Source organism: Podarcis muralis, chromosome 3, assembly GCF_964188315.1.
Source record: "Podarcis muralis chromosome 3, rPodMur119.hap1.1, whole genome shotgun sequence".
NCBI classification, from domain to species: Eukaryota; Metazoa; Chordata; class Lepidosauria; order Squamata; family Lacertidae; genus Podarcis; species Podarcis muralis.
Window position 1 is genome coordinate 52,751,805 of NC_135657.1, and position 16,526 is coordinate 52,768,330.

A 16,526-nucleotide genomic window follows, 5' to 3' on the forward strand; every position below is an offset into this window, starting at 1 on the left:
GAACAAAACCAACTGCAAGGACTTTAAGGTTTGAACTCGAGATAAGACTTAATTAGGTGTAAAAGATGTGGGGAGGGGAGCCTATCGTTTCTTTATTTAAAGTTCTCTACATTTATGATTTGGCAACCTCCTCTGAATGTTAGTTCAAATTATATTTGTACAAGCAAGGATGGAAGAAATTGGATTATACATATGGAATATAACATTAAATGGAACTGTGTGTATTTTAAAAAAGGAAAAAGGGAGGGAAGTTCTATTTTGCAAAAGGTTTACAATGGAAACTTAGAGCTGACTCTTCCTCACCCTTTATTATTTATGGAGTGACATGGAATTTATTTATAAGAGGACTTGGAATTTAATTTAATTGGAAGTATAATTGCTCATATATCCTCAGTTGGACAGAAGGATGAAAGGAGTCTGCAAACTGCCAAGGAATTGATAAGGTTCATTATTGAGTCATCTGCAGTGGCTGAGCAGTTAGAGAATTTCCATGTGCAATATGTGGACCGTAAGAAAGTTGTTTCGTTTCCCTTGGTGGAAATGGAAGCCTTCAAAACTTTTTTAGAAACCATGCAAGGAATGGCCCCAGTACCACTTTCTGGTATCTCTCCACCATTCAGGAATGGAACCAGTCCAGACTGTTGAAGAGGTTACGATGACTGATGATATGAAAAGATCTCCGGAAGACTGAGATAACAAATGAGGCAGAGGCACTGGCTTCTCCAGTGGATGGGGGGTGGGGCGGGCTGGTGTGATATTATGCAATGTGGCGAGGAGCCGGGGTGGGGCCAAACACCCTGGCCCCCTCAAAATACACATTTGGGGGGCTCCTAGGAGTCGGTAACTCTGTTCTGTGAACTGCCCTGAGACCTCCGGGTATAGGGCGGTATATAAATTTGATAAATAAATAAATAAATACTCTCTCTCCAGGTACACGTCATCTACCAGGGAAATCAAAGCAGTCTCCTTCCCTTCATTTGAAGCTATATGTATATAGGTACAAGGTGATATCACCGTGAGCGTAACCATATCGCACCTGACAGTAGTTGTGAGGTCATGAGATTCTAGTATTCAGTTTGTTACATAAGTCACACTTCATAGGAGTGGAACTGGTCATATTATGCAGAAGCATGGTCAAAGAAGTTTGAAATGAAAATTGGAGTACAATCACATTAGTACTGACTCTTCTGTCTTGCTACTGCTTACGTGAGTTTGATTTTTAAACACCCACATTGCTGCTAGTTCCCCTCATCAGCTATCTGTTTAGCAGGCCTTGTAGGAACCTGCAGAATTAATTCTGACTGTATGTGGTCTATTTCTCCAAAGAGAACCCAATCAGCGATCAGATCTTTAAGCAGTTTACTGCATAAATAATATATACCTAGCCTTTGTACTTTTGTGATGGGTAGGAATGGCAGAGGGGCAATGAGAAAAGGCAGAAATTTTTTTATCTGTTATCGCCAAAAAAACAAACAAACAAACAAAAACAAACCTGAAGGAAAAGTTACGAGATTATGTTCTATTATGCTACTGAAACTTTATTTTTCCCTTAACAAAAATATTAAAATTCTAGTTGCTGCTAACGAGGGAGAAGGGGTGAAGGCGAAACTTTTATTATTGACCTATTAAACTGCATTTTTTTTGGAATCCATTTTGCTCAGGCAACATATGAAAGGCCTCCAAGTGGAGTTAGCTTGTTTTTGCAACTGCTCAGCATTTTGTTGAAGTCAGCAGTTGCTAATCTTAAAATACATATACAGTGGTACCTCAGGTTAAGTACTTAATTCGTTCCGGAGGTCCGTACTTAACCTGAACTGTTCTTAACCTGAAGCACCACTTTAGCTAATGGGGCCTCCTGCTGCCACTGCGCCGCCGGAGCACGATTTCTGTTCTCATCCTGAAGCAAAGTTCTTAACCTGAGGTAATATTACTGGGTTAGCAGAGTCTGTAACCTGAAGGGTATGTAACCTGAAGCATATGTAACCCGAGGTACCACTGTACCTTAAAATGCCTTACTGCGGCTGCTGTGAGTGTGGAGGAAGCAAGTGTCCCATCCCTAGGCCAGATGGGAAAAGGCCTAGCATCAGGGAGCAGGGCCCACACTTGCTTCAGGTCGTGGCGGATGTTCTCCTGGAGACACCTAGTTTGGTTGTCCTAGGGGATTTTAACACCCATGCTGACACAACCTTACAAGGGGCTGCTCGGGACTTCATGGAAAGCATGGCTTCCATGGGGCTGTCCCTGAATAAGTCTGGCCCAACTCATAACCGCGGACATGCCTTGGACCTGGTGTTCACCTCTATGGATGTTAGTGATCTGACACTAAGTAAAAGCAAAACTAAAGAAGTGCCATGGTCAGATCACTTCCTGGTGCAACTGGACTTCTCCGCGACCCTTCCCCTCTGTGGGGAGGTGTGACCGATTCAGATGGTCCGTCCCCGCCACTTAATGGATCCAAATGGTTTCCAGAGAGTGTAGGGTATGTTTTATCCCATGTTGATGGCCTTTCAGCTGATTCCCTGGTGGTCCGTGGGATGCGGAGTTAACCAGGGCTATTGACTGTTTGGCTCCGAAGTGCCCTCTCCGATTACATGGAGCCCGGACAGCCCCATGGTTTTCCCTAGAGCTGAGGGCGATGAAACAATTGCTGAGATGGCTAGAGCACCGGTGGTGGAAAACTCATTCTGAATTGGACCGGAAACAGGTTAGAGCTCAATGTTGAGCCTACCAAGTGGCAATAACGATGGCCTAGAGGACTTTCTTTACCGCCTCTATTGCATATGCAGAAAGTAGCAAAGTAGCAGCAGGAGACTCTTTCAGGTGGTTCGCAATTTAACAGAACCACCTTTGCCATCAGGGCCTAGAAAAGACCCCAATATCTCCTGCAATGATTTTGCAAAGTTTCTTGCAGATAAAGTCTCTCAGTTTCGGAAAGAGGTAGACTCCACCATGGGAGCAGGGCCGGAGTGGGGAAGTGCTAGAGTCCTGTCTAGTCAAGTTGCATGGAATCAGTTCCAATCTGTTACCTCTGAGGATGTGAACATGCTGCTTAGGCAAGTGAAACCGACCACCTGTCTCCATGATCCTTGCCCATTGTGGCTAATAAAAGCGAGCCGGGAAGGGCTGGGTGATGGGCTCTGTGGGGTGGTAAATGCTTCCCTCTGTGAGGGAGCCTTCCCAGCCACGCTAAAAGAGGTGGTTATTAAACCGCTTCTTAAAAAAACATCTTTAGACCCGGCTAATATGGCCAACTATCGCCCAATCTCAAATCTTCCATTTTTGGGCAAGGTGATTGAGTGGGTGGTTGCTGAACAACTCCAAGCACGCCTGAAGGATGCGGACCATTTGGATCCCTTCCAATCGGGATTCAGGCCTCATCATGGGACTGAAACTGCCTTGGTCATGCTGGTTGATGATCTCCGGTGGGCTAGGGACAAAGGTGAAAGCTGTTTCCTAGTTCTGCTGGATCTCTCAGCAGCCTTTGATACCATTGACCATAACATCCTTCTGCACCATCTAGAGAAGCTGGGAGCACTGTTATACAGTGGTTCTGCTCTTTTCTTCTGGGCCGTGTCCAGAAAGTGGTGATGGGGGATAAGTGTTCAGATCCCTGGGCTCTCACTTGTGGGGTCCCTCAGGGTTCCATCCTCTCCCCCATGCTTTTTAACATCTATATGGAGCTGCTCGGAGAGACCATCAGGGGAGAGGTCTGCACGATGCTAATAAAAGAGAGGAGGCGGACTTAGCATGGCTTTCCCGATCGGGGAAGGGGGCGGCTGCCGGAGACGGAGGAAGGCAAGAAGGAGCCATGTCTCTGACAAGGGAAGGCGGAATCAGTATCAGCAACAGCAACAGCTATTTTCAAATTCTTACTTTGAGTATTCTACCATAGGATAGTGCTTTGTCCCACTTAAACTAAGCATTCATATGAATTCATCTCTGAATTTTCTAAGATTTTGCTTGAAAAAAATGGTCCCCCCCAATTATATTAACTGAGTCACTTAAGTCACTCCTTACTCATATTTTTGCTAAACTAAAAAGTCCTGAACGCTGCAACCATTCCTCAACGAGAGCCAGGGCCTTTTCGGCTGTGGCTCCGATCTGGTGGAACACTCTGTCACAAGAGACCAGGGCCCTGCGGGACTTGACATCTTTCCGCAGGGCCTGCAAGACAGAGCTGTTCCACCAGGCCTTTGGCAAGGGCACAGCCTGACTCCCTCCTTCGGCAATCTTCGCGGAGCTCTGGCCCAATGGCTGCCAGTGGCTTGAATTAATTAATTTTAGAATGAATGATTTTAGAGTGTTGTTTATGTTGTACTTTTGTACTGTTTTATTGTTGTTAGCCGCCCTGAGCCCGGCTAAGGCTGGGGAGGGCGGGATATAAATAAAATTTTTTATTATTATTATTATTATGGGGGGGTGGGGGATGAATTCTGATATCCGCCTATTACAAGCAGCCAAACAAGGGAGAGCATAAATAAATTCAAAATTGGCAGTTCTCTGCCAGATTTTGGGAAGTGGAATACTGAAAAACTCAATACCTCAATAATTACAAATTATATGTGATTTCTATAGGTTGAGAAGAAAAATGGAATACATTGATAATGTCATGATGGCAAAAGCAAACACCTTGTCTTCCCACACTGCTGGTGCACCCAAGAAAATGGTCAAATACATGGAGGCTTCATACTATTTCAGATTAAATATGCTGATTGCATCTGTTCCCATCTGCATTTGTGGATTAATAGCTAATGCAATTGTCTTGTACCTTTACTGCTGCAAGATCAGCAAGCCAAAGTTAGGCCCATATTTTTTAAATGTGACCTTTGCAAATCTTATTATAATCTTGTGCAACCTTGAAGTGGCTGCTTTTTTTCTCGGAGACATGAAAACCCCTACAGTAGTCCAACGTGTAATGGAGATGCTTCATATTTTTGCATATGATACCACCTTATATATCTTCACAGCTCTCACCGCTGAAAGGTTTCTCACTGTCTATTTCCCAGTCTGGTGGCAACATCACCGGTTCAAAGATTTCTCTGTCTCAATGTGTGCGATTTTGTGGATGGTTTCTGGCCTGGAGTCACTTATGGCATATTTTTCCTGCTATCCAAGATATGAAACAGTTAATGTTAACACTGCCATCTGTACAATTGCAAATATAGTGGAAGTCATCATGGAAGCCATCGTTTTTTCCCCCAGCTTGTTCTTCTTCACTTTGGCCATTTGGATCAGAAGGCGAAGACCACAGCAAAAGCCTCTAGCAAGACTTGACATCACCATTGTAGTCATAACTATCCTGATTCTGAGTCTCAATGTCCCAACTAGATTACTTCATGCTATTTCATATTGGGTGGAATCAATGAACTGGTATCTGTTGACGACCACTGCTCTGTTACTGGATTCTTTTACCTGCAGCACCATTCCTTTTGTATTCTTCATTGTTGGAAGCTGGAAGGGGCAGAAAGGCTTTGAACCCTTCTGTATGTTTCTTGAGAGGGCTTTAAAGGATACTGAAGACACATCAGAGCCAACAGCAGTGGACCAGGAGCAGGCATGACAATATCCTTGGCCTCAGAAATAATTTTTTTATATAAAATAAAATGTATATGTTTTATGGAGAAAAAACGACATTCCTTCCAAGTTTCAGAATAAATTTATTTCAAATACTGTACTTTGAGGTTGTTCTTTACATTGATTCTAATACACCCACCTAGGCACCTAGGGCCACTCTCTCCTTTGGGTGGCCAACTAGGCAGAGGCAGCAGGTGGCCTGAAAGTAGAGGACTATAGTCAAAACTAGAGGGCAAAGGTGACTGAGCCACCAAAGACTGACAGTGATCACCATTTCTCAATGAGGTCATTTAGTAAAGGTCCTCAAGGGAGAGCAAAAGTGTGGACAAGACGATCAGACAGTTGAGAAGGGCAAGCAATCAATACGAAAAAGATGTTAGGAGTGGCAACAGAGGATGAAAGTGAGGAGTCTGGAAGCCCAGAGGAAAGAAAGAGACCTCTTGGTGTTATCACTGCTGCAGGGATAAGATCTTAAGTACAGGTGCTCACCGTAACACTTTCATTGCCATGCTATGATCAGTTCTGCTCCTGTATCTATACACACATTTGCATGTATAGTGGCACCTTGGTTTTCGAAAGTAATCCGTTCTGGAAAACCGTTCAACTTCCAAAACATTCAAAACTCGAAAACTGAATACGGAATCCTCAGTACAACAGGGAAACTCAAAATGGAAGCCACGTAGCATGTTCGGCTTCTGAAAATCATTCAAAAACCGAAGCAGTTACTTCCGGGTTTTCGGCGTTCAAAAGCCAAAACGTTCGACAACGGAGACGTTCGAAAACTGAAGTTCCACTGTAAATGTGTGTTGTCCATGCGTATTCACGAAAAGGCTCATTTTGGGGAATTAGCAATACTACTCTTCAGATATTTGAGACTGTTAAAAACGTAAGGACATAAATTGAGCCTTCTGAATCAGGCCCACACCCCATCTCGGCCCCTTCTCATGGAAGCCAGCCAGGTGCCTGGGAGAAGCCTTCAAGTTAAGGCATAAGCACAACAGCATTCTCCCCTGCTCGTTTCCAGCTAGTAGCCAGAGGCATAGTGTCTCTTGACAGTGAAGGTAGAACACAGACATGTAGCTAGGAGCCATGAGTAGCCTTATCCTCCATTAATAGCCTTATCCAGCTGCACCTTTAACTCACAGATTAACTCACACCACCTCCTTGGTCACTTCCATTGCCCTTTTCTGAACTGTTCCTGAACTGTGTCCAATTCCACAATAACCTTTTTGAAGTGAACTCACTGAATTGTACACAGTATTGCAAATGCAGTCACACTATAGATTAGGATTGCCATGTTTCAAAAAGTGAAAATCCAGACACAAAAGTTGTTGAGCTTATTTTAATAAAATTCATCAAAATCTACACTACCAGCATGGCTATGTCTGGAAGATTCTGGAGGTGTGGCAATCCTGCTATAGATTTGTATAACTGCATTATGGTATCAGCATAATTCCTTTCCATTCCTTTCCCTAGAATGGAATTCGTGTTTTTTTTTCACAGCAGCAGCACAGCTTTACTGGTACAAAGAAATAATTGCACTGGCTTTAGTAAATCTGCTTCATTTGATGAATATCTTGTGGATTAATATTACTGTACTTTCTTCAGAGAGTTTGCTTTAAGCACACAACAGCTACAATTATATTTACTTATAAATATTAAAGGCAGAGCTTCACAAACTAAGATTCACTGGAAATATAGGTCATCGCTCTGTTTGATTTTGCATTTTAAATTTATTTGGTTTTGCATTTTAAATGTTTTTTAAAAATAAAAAATGAATTAAGTTTTTAAAGTAGTATCATGCTGATATAAATTGATTTAGAAGCAACACAAGCAGCTCTTTGGCTTGAAATGCCACTTGTGTAACAAACTGAATGTTGGAATCTCATGACCTCACAGCAATTGTTAGCCAAGGTGAGCATTAGCTCATCTGTGATATCATTCTGTATCCATTCCAACATTCAGTTTGTTACACTTCACAATAGTGAAGCAAGTCACAACTTTGTAGGAATGTTTTCTGTACAGAGCAGAAGTATGATCAAAGAAGGTTGAAATGAACATTGGAGTGCATCTACCGGTATTGTCTTTTCTGTCTTGCAGCTGCTTTTGTGAGCTTGATTCGTAACCATTACATTTTTGTTACTGCCATCATTACCTAACTAATTAACTTGCCAGACTTAATTCTGATTCTATGTGGCCTATTTATCCTGAGTATCCTGTCAGTGACCAGATAGTTAAGCACAGGCATAGGCAAACTCGGCCCTCCAGGTGTTTTGAGACTACAATTCCCATCACCCCTGACCACTGGTCCTGTTAAGCTAGGGATGGTGGGAGTTATATTCCCAAAACTTCAGAAGGGCCGAGTTTGCCTATGCCTGGTTAAGTAGATCACTGCACAAAAAATATGCCTCCAACTTTGCCCTTTTTTGTTGGTGGAAGTGGCAGAGGGGCAAAGAGAGGAAGATTTAAAAAGGCAGAAAAACTGATATCTGTTAGTCATTTGCCTATCAGCACTTCTCTCCAAAATTACAATGGGAAAGTCATAAGTCTCTTGAAACAAAAACGCATCATAGCTATGTGCTTTGCTAAGATTGTTTAGTGGGGTGGAGTTCCCTCAGTCCACTTTGATTCCAATCCACGATGTAAGTCAGTTCTGAGAGAAGGTAAAGCCAGGATCACTCAGATGTCCTTTAGAGAAGCCTTCCTCGGTGACCTCCCAATGTTGTTTCACCATAACTCCCACCTTCACTGACCTTTGGCTATGTTTCCTGGGCCAATCTGAAGTTGGAGACCAGCATCTGAGGACACCAGGTTGAGGAAGTTTCATGTAAAAGTATCTGTGCTAGGCATCATCCCATGTGACCACATCTTCCATGGCCTCAATGCCAGTTGTTCCTGCCAATCCCAACAGCTTAACAACAGAAAAGGGATAGTAGTCACATGGACACATAACAGGCTTGCACTGCAGCAGCAATAATGACTTATGCATCCAACTGCTACATGAAGGCAACTACTCCAGAAATTGGAAACTGTCCTGGTCCAGTGGGGTTACTAGACCTTAGTACCATCTCTGATGGATTCTACAAGTGGTGTCCTCACTTTGAGATTCCATCCAATTGTGCCACCTTGTGCCCGAACAAGATTTGTCTGAGCAATATTTTGTGATTATCTTGGGATATGGGATCAACTGACCAGCAGAGGCCAAATTTGTAACTAGATTCTTGAAAAATATCTGCTATCCAATGGGTGTGCAGAATGTCAGAAGCTGCTGGAATCTGCGGATGGATTAACGTCCAGAGAACTGAAGCAGTAAGTCCAATGTTTCTTGAACCATTACGAGAATAACAAAATCATGGTATTCTTTCTCTCTCAATTTGATTACAATAGTGCAGAAACCATATCTCTGTTAGTTGCTACCTATGATTGCACACATCAGACCCCTCCCCAACAGAATATCCAGAGCAAAACAGGTTATAAAAAAAATCCATGGTACACTATCCAGCATTTATCATTTGAAACACAAACACAATTTGAAACTCTGAAGAATTCTAAAAAAGTCAGTATCAAAACTACTGTTATAATATGTTAGATTATAGAGTCATACAGCAGTCAGGATACAAACAGCAATCTAGATTGCTATGAAATAACACAACTTTTGAATTTCTTTCCAGTTCTATATACTCAGCCACCTTGGAATTAACCATTCTGCAAATACTATTTACAAAGAAAGAAGTAAGAAAGAATTAAGAATCTCAGGAAAAACAAAGCACCTAGTCCAAATTCCCCTCTAAATTTCTAAAGTCTTTGTTGAACAACTGGCTATCCTCTTCAAAATTATGTTAAATGAGTCACTTGAAATTTCGTAAAGACCAGATCTGAGGCAGTAATTGCAGTAATATCAAACACAGGTAAATATCAAACAAATCCAAGCTTTTTCTGTCTAATTTCTCCTTCTTAATCAAGACTACTCATGAAATAGGGCTGCACTGCATTAATGAGCTGAGCTTCTGAGTACTTTGTGTTAATCTTTTTACATTACCTTTGGGGATGGGGGATAATACACAACAGCGATTACTATGTGCCATGAGAATGCATTCTTTATACCAGGCAGCAGGGGGGGGGGGTCTCTGACGCATGGGCCTTATTATCCCTGTCACAGTTCCCAATTTGGCCCACAAGGTCATTTCCCCTCAACCATGCCCACCGTCTCCATGCCTGAAGTCATATGTGACATCAAGTGTGGGCAAGTGGAAATGAGCCCTTAATGTGCTCTCAACAATTCTTTGGCAAGGAGTGGCTCACTATCAGCACCTGTTAGCTGGCCTACCAGTGCTTTCAACAGACAAACCTGAAGGACATGGTCTTCCCAGACAGGGATGGGGAATGTTTAAGCCTTTGCATTTTGTTTGACCACAGCTTCCATCAGCCCCAGTAAACATGGCCAATGATTAGGGGTGATTTGAGTTGAAATTCAGCAAGATCTGGAAGGCCATGTGCTCTCCCTCCCTGTTCTAGGGAATATCCATGGGGGTGATATGTGCTAGACCTTTCTGTAGAAAGAGTGGGTGGAAGTCCACAACAGATTTTGTTGTGGCCAGACATTCTCATTACAGTGGTACCTCTGTTTACGAACTTAATCCATTCCAGAAGTCCGTTCTTAAACGGAAACCGTTCTTAAACCGAGGTGCACTTTTCCTAATGAGGCCTCCTGCCGCTGGTGCCCTTCCACCGTTCAGCTTCTGTTCGTAAACCAAGGTAACGTTCGCAAACTGGGACACTACTTCCAGTTTTGCGGAGTTCGTAAACTGAATAGTTCGTAAACAGGGCTGCTCTTAAACCGAGGTACCACTGTAACTCCAAATGGAGGCTCATATCCCTCTTTTACAATCCAGTACAAAGCAGCCAGACAAGTGAGATCACAAATTCGAACTGGGCTGTTCTCAGCTGAAACATAGGCAACTAGAATATTGTCAGGCAGGTGGTCCTTTTCAAAATTTCCTACCTCTGTTACATAAATATCAGCACCTTAATAATTACAAGTTGTATTTGATTTCCACAGGCTGAGAAGGAAAATGGAAAACATCAATAATGTCATGATGGCAAAGGCAAGCACCTTGTCTTCCCACACTACTGATGCATGCAAGAATACTGTCAAATACATGCAAACTTCATACTTCTACAGATTAAACGTGCTGGCTGTATCTATTCCCATCTGCATCGTTGGATTAATAGCTAATGCAATTGTCTTGTGCCTTTACTGCTTCAAGATCAACAAGCCAAAGTTAGGCCCATATTTTTTGAGTGTGACCTTTACAAACCTTATTGTAATATTCTCCAACCTTGAAGTGGCTGCTTTTCTTCTCGCAGGAGTGGAAACCTCTACAGTATTCCAACGTGTAATGGAGATACTTCATATATTTGCATATGACACAAATATATACGTCGTAACATTTCTCACTGCTGACAGATTCCTCATTGTCTTTTTCCCAGTCTGGTGGCAACATCGCCGGACCAAGCATTTCTCGGTAATGATGTGTGTGATTTTGTGGTTCGTTTCTGGCCTAGAGTCACTGGTGGAATATTTTTCCTGCTATGCAACAGTCAGTACTTGGGCTTATACCACCTGTAGAACTGCAAGCGTGCTGGCACTCATCATGGAGGTCATTATTTTTTCCTCCTGCATTTTCTGTTTCTCTTTTGCCATTTGGATCAGAATGCAAAGATCACAGCAAAAGCATCGAGCAAGACTTGACATAACCATTGTGGCCATAGCAATTCTTATTCTTTTGCTTACTGTCCCAGTTAGACTTGTTAATATTATTTCACTTTGGGTAAGTGCAATAGATTATTATATGTTCACTAGCATTAGTCTGTTACTGGATTCTTCTACCTGCAGCACCATTCCTTTTGTATTCTTCATTGTTGGAAGCTGGAAGAGGCAGAAAGGCTTTGAACCCTTCTATATGTTTCTTGAGAGGGCTTTAAAGGATACTGAAGTCACATCAGAGCCAACACCAGCGGACCAGGAGCAGGCATGACAATATCCTTGGCCTCAGAAATAATTTCTTTTTTTAAAAAAATGTGTGTTTTATGGAGAGAAAAACGACGTTCCTTCCAAGTTTCAGAATAAATTTATTTCAAATACTTTAAGGTTGTTCTTTACATTGATTCTAACACACCCACCTAGGCATGGCACTAGGGCCACTCTCTCCTTTGGGTGGCTACCTAGGCAGAGGCAGCAGGTGGGCTGAAAGTAGAGGACTATAGTCAAAACTAGACAGCAGAGATGACAGATGTCAGGGCAGGTGCCAGGAGCAGGACAGCAATAACTCACATGGTTAACTCTCTTCCAAGAAACAAAAAAGCTCAGGAGGCCAAGCCTAGTGACCATAGCAACTCTTCCCAGTAAGTCTAACTAAACGTCTCCAGCTTCCCCAGGTCCTTCCCAAGCAATCTGAGACTCCAATGCCTTGTCTTTGTTCCACCCTCTTCATACGTCTTCTGGTTCTTAGTGACCCAGGGGGAGGCAAGCTGGTCACAGAAGGAGGGGGAGACCCCCCTGGCTTCTTCAGCAATCAGCCTCATCTCTGCCTCTCGCCCTCCCTTCCTCTCCAGCCTTTGCTTCTGCCTCTGATTCCGGATTGCTCTCGGACATAAGACCCTTCCTGCTCTGTACACCATGTTATCTCTTCAGATTCTGACAAAGCCTCCACTCAGTCTTCTCCCTCTGACCACTCTTCCTCGTCCCACATCGAATCCCCTGGATCAGAGTCTTCTTCTCTTTGGGTTCCCCCGTTGGTGCCTCCCACTGTTCCTCTGCATCTAGCCTGTCCATCACCACAGATTAGTGGGGGCAGAAGTGGCTGAGCCACCAAAAACTGAGCGTGACCTTTCTCAACGTAGTCATTCAGTAAGTCCACTTACCTCGTAATAGGTGCAGCAGTGTTGTGGGCCATCTGCCTCCTTCTTTAGATCTGACAAGGGGTTGATTCAGACTTGCTGTAGTGGAGGGCTCCTGGCAGGTGGGAGGCCAAAAGGGCCTACTCACCAGGAAAAAGTTTGAATCCAAGCCTACCGACAAATTGGCCAATGGTGAGCCGGTTTGGGGACAGGTGCTCATGCAGTGGTGGACGGGACCCAACTGAACAGCAAGCTTCACTTGGGTCTGCTCCTCACACGAGGCTCGCCTCTTCCTTTGCACATAGTTCCTTGTCAGATCTTGCTGCAAATGGAGCTGTGTGGGCCACTGTAAGAGGCCAAAGACAACAGTGCCAGAAGAGGCTGAAGATCAGCGAGAAACATCCGAGGAGTGGGGAGAGCAAGTGGCAGCAACCAGCAGCTCCAAGCTAAATTGCCACAAAGTCAAATTCACACCCAGATTTCAGAGTGCCTCCCGGTTGCCAGTTGAGGTTTGCATGTGGATTTGCGTTGGCTCGTGAAGGAATCCGAGTGGGACTATTTTGTGTTGGTCCACGTGTGCCATCCATCACCATGTGGTTTGGTGAGGAGCTCTACTGCAAGCACTATTGTGCTTCAGGTGAACTGAGTGGTCATGTGATGCATTTTCCTGGAACGAGCTTGGTTAGTTTTTTTCAGCATTGCTCAACTAGCCATCTAGGAGCCTGGGTTTATAGCTCCCCCTTTTTTCCTGAGCTTACTATTTTTTTCTGTGTTGAGGAAGTAGCCATCCGGCAGCCTTGGTTTATAACCCTACCACCACCTTTTCTGTTTTGGCAGAGACTGAATAGCAGGGTGATTGGTTTGTTCGCAGCATAACGCGGGCTACCATCACTAGCTGCCCCGAAGCAAAACTAAGAAAAAGAATGTTTATGGGGGATAATCAAAGGGTTTTCACCTCATAGGCTTGCCATGACTGTTCTGATGTCAGGACTGCTTCAGTTTGCATTGGTGAATACAGATCTCAGGAATTTATGGTGCTTGTTGGATTCTTGCTCAGTTGCTGTGGGGGTGTTTAATCATTCTAAGCAAATTTAGTCTGTTGCCATTGAATTTTGAGCAGCACAGTGTTTAAGCAACATGTTTGCAAACGACAAAAATTCTGAAGAGTTATAATTGATTCATCGGGCTACTGTAATTTCCTCTATCTTGAGCAGGGATTGGGATTGGGTGGAGTACAAGAATTGCAGATGTTGATTGGTGTTTGATGCAAAGGATTTTTGTGGTCATCCTGTTTCCCCCAATGAATTGTAGTTCGTTTGGCGCAGCACTTGGTTCTCTCCCTTGAATGAAATGGAAATTTGATTGCTAGTAGTTTTCCCCTCCCCCGCTTGCTCAGTTGCTTGTGTCCAAATTAATTCAACAGTTGATCCTTTGTGCTGCTAGATCTATCAGTTCCCTCATTCATCCTAAAATTAATTTTTTTAATTTTAAATTTTTAAATTCAATTAACTCACAACTAGTTTCTCTCATACTCCTGTATTCATGCTGCTTGGTGGGTGCACCTCTTTATAAAATGGTGATCAGACACATTGAGGCAGAGTCTGCAGACCCATGGTTCCCAACGTGGGGCAATTCAAGAAAGAGTTATGAACAGTGAATAGCCTTTTAGGCTTCCTCCATGTGAATAGGAGTTCACTTTTTGAATAGTAAGAATTATATGTCATTGGGGGGGGGATCAGGATATTAGAGGTGCTTAGGTGGGGCATGGCCAAAAAAAGGTTGGGAGCCACTGCCCTAGACCTTGAACTATTTACGTAATAAGCAGCACACTATGGCAGTCCTCAGTCCTGGACATGGTGTCTGAGATGGAAGATGGGGGAAGTGATCACTATCACAACATGGGTCCTGCAACACCAAGTAATAGCTATGGAACAGAGGTACCTCTATCAGCCTTGGCTGATACACTGACTGTACCTACTACTGGGATAAAGAAACCTATCCATCCATATTTGCAATATAATCCTGGTCATGTTTATATGGAAGCAAGTCTCGTTCTGCTCAACTGGGTTTGCTCCCCAGTAAATATGTTTAGGGCTGCAGCCTTCATGACTTTCAGATTGTAAAGCATGTAACACTTTCTACATGAGGCTGCCCCCCAAGATGGTTCAAAAACTTCAGCTACTGCGGAATGCTGATACTTATTTATTAATAAGTATGGAATGTTGTATCACATCTATTTTGAGACATCTGTGCTGTTATTGCCTACTAGTCTTCTACCAGTCATCTACTTGGACAATCAAGTCTGGTTCTCTGTCAAACCCAAAGCAGATGTGAGGTTGAAATGGATCCAGAATGATGCCATGGCGGACATCACCAGACTATGGTTAACAGTTGCTATGAGGTCATGGGATTCTCATATTCTCTTTGTTACATACAGCACGCATCATCATAGTGAGGTGGGTCGCGCTTTCACAACTCCTATAGTGAGCAGAAATGTAACCAAAGAAAGTTGAAAAGAACCTTGGAATCTTGCTAGTATTCATTTTTATTTCTTGCAGTTATTCACATCAGTTTGATTTTTTAGATTTTCATTAGTTTCATTAGCTCTTCATTTAGCATGAATTCTGAAAACTTTCCTGTTTGATAATTCTGGCTATATCTGAACTGATCTGTTCTTCCTGTGAACAAGCAGCCAGCACAAATAATATGCCTCAATCACCTGTCTTATCATCATTATCATTATCATCATCACCATTATAATATTTATTTATGTCCCACTTTTTTCTCAGTCCAGGACTCAAGGCGGCATACACAGGTAAAACAGAACAAGCTACAAACACAAAAGGCAATCATTAAAATGGAATTATAAATACCAATAGTATTAAAATAATATAAAAAGATGCATTAAAATACTATGGCTCAGGCTTCCACAACATGGTGCCCTCCCAATATTTTGGACTATAGCTTCCATCAGCATCAGCCAACATGGGCAATAGTCAGAGATGATAGTTGTAGTCCAAAACATCTGGAGGGCACCAGGTTAGGAAGGTGCCCTGGTCTCTCTGTTAAAAGGGTATACATATTATAGCTTCCAATTGTCTTTTCATTCTTGGTAGGGCACAATCTGTCGTCTAGTTTGCTAGGGAGCCGAGGGCGATGAAATGGTTGGTTTGCAAGGGGGAGGGGGAAGTCTCAATGTGAACTTGACAAAACACAGGCAGAGCTTATCATCAAGTGTACTCTGCACACTCTCAAAATGTTTAGCAGTGGTCTGTGTAACAAAACTTGTGCAGACCGCTTCACAGAGGTATTGAGCGTGCTGTCAAGTCCTGTTGTGTGCCACTGTACAGTTCCAGCTGTTCCAGCCTGAGCTTTGAACAAGGTGTCTGAATGGATCCAGCCTACCACAGGGCTGCTCAATTCCTGCCTCTCTTCTCTTCTTACATCTTCCAGGGGACTGTGGCTCCAACAATCTTAAAATAAATGGTTCTGAGACCACTACTAAAGAAATTCCTCCCGTACTCTGAGACTGGCCGCAACCACCACCACCACCAAGTCGCAATGCCTTGTCACTGCGCAGTTCCAGCCTCTGTAGGAAAACACCTATTACATGGATCCATTTTAATTGGCTTTCTTGACGGAGTTTGACTCAGAAACTGTTTTGTTTGCCCTGATGAATTAGCTACACCAGTATATGTTGCTAAGATCCACAAATGGAAGTTTGAGTTCCAAGGATATAATGAGACATATCATGCAGTTGTCTAGTGGAAAGACCCTGCATAATAATCCACAGCTTGACAAAGGAAGTCAAGCATATAACTATTGTGATAGGCAGATTTTTCCAAGGCCTATCGGAGATTATGTATATCAACTAGGAAATGTGCACAATTCCTTCTTCATGGGCAAATCATGTGTACATTCTCCATGGTGCTTGATTGTTATGTGCGTTAACTACTCAGCTTACATTCTCCTTAACAAATGCATCAGAGCAGATAAAATAATTTGTGAGGTATTTTAAAATGCTGCATGAATCTGAAAACTTGCTGAAATAA

General features: G+C 43.0%; 1 protein-coding gene across 1 annotated transcript in view; it reads right to left on the reverse strand.

Annotated features, from left to right (window-relative positions):
- The window catches only part of PNLDC1 (PARN like ribonuclease domain containing exonuclease 1), a 47,708-nt gene that overhangs the window by 8,504 nt on the left and 22,678 nt on the right, over positions 1–16,526 (reverse strand). The window lies entirely within an intron of this gene.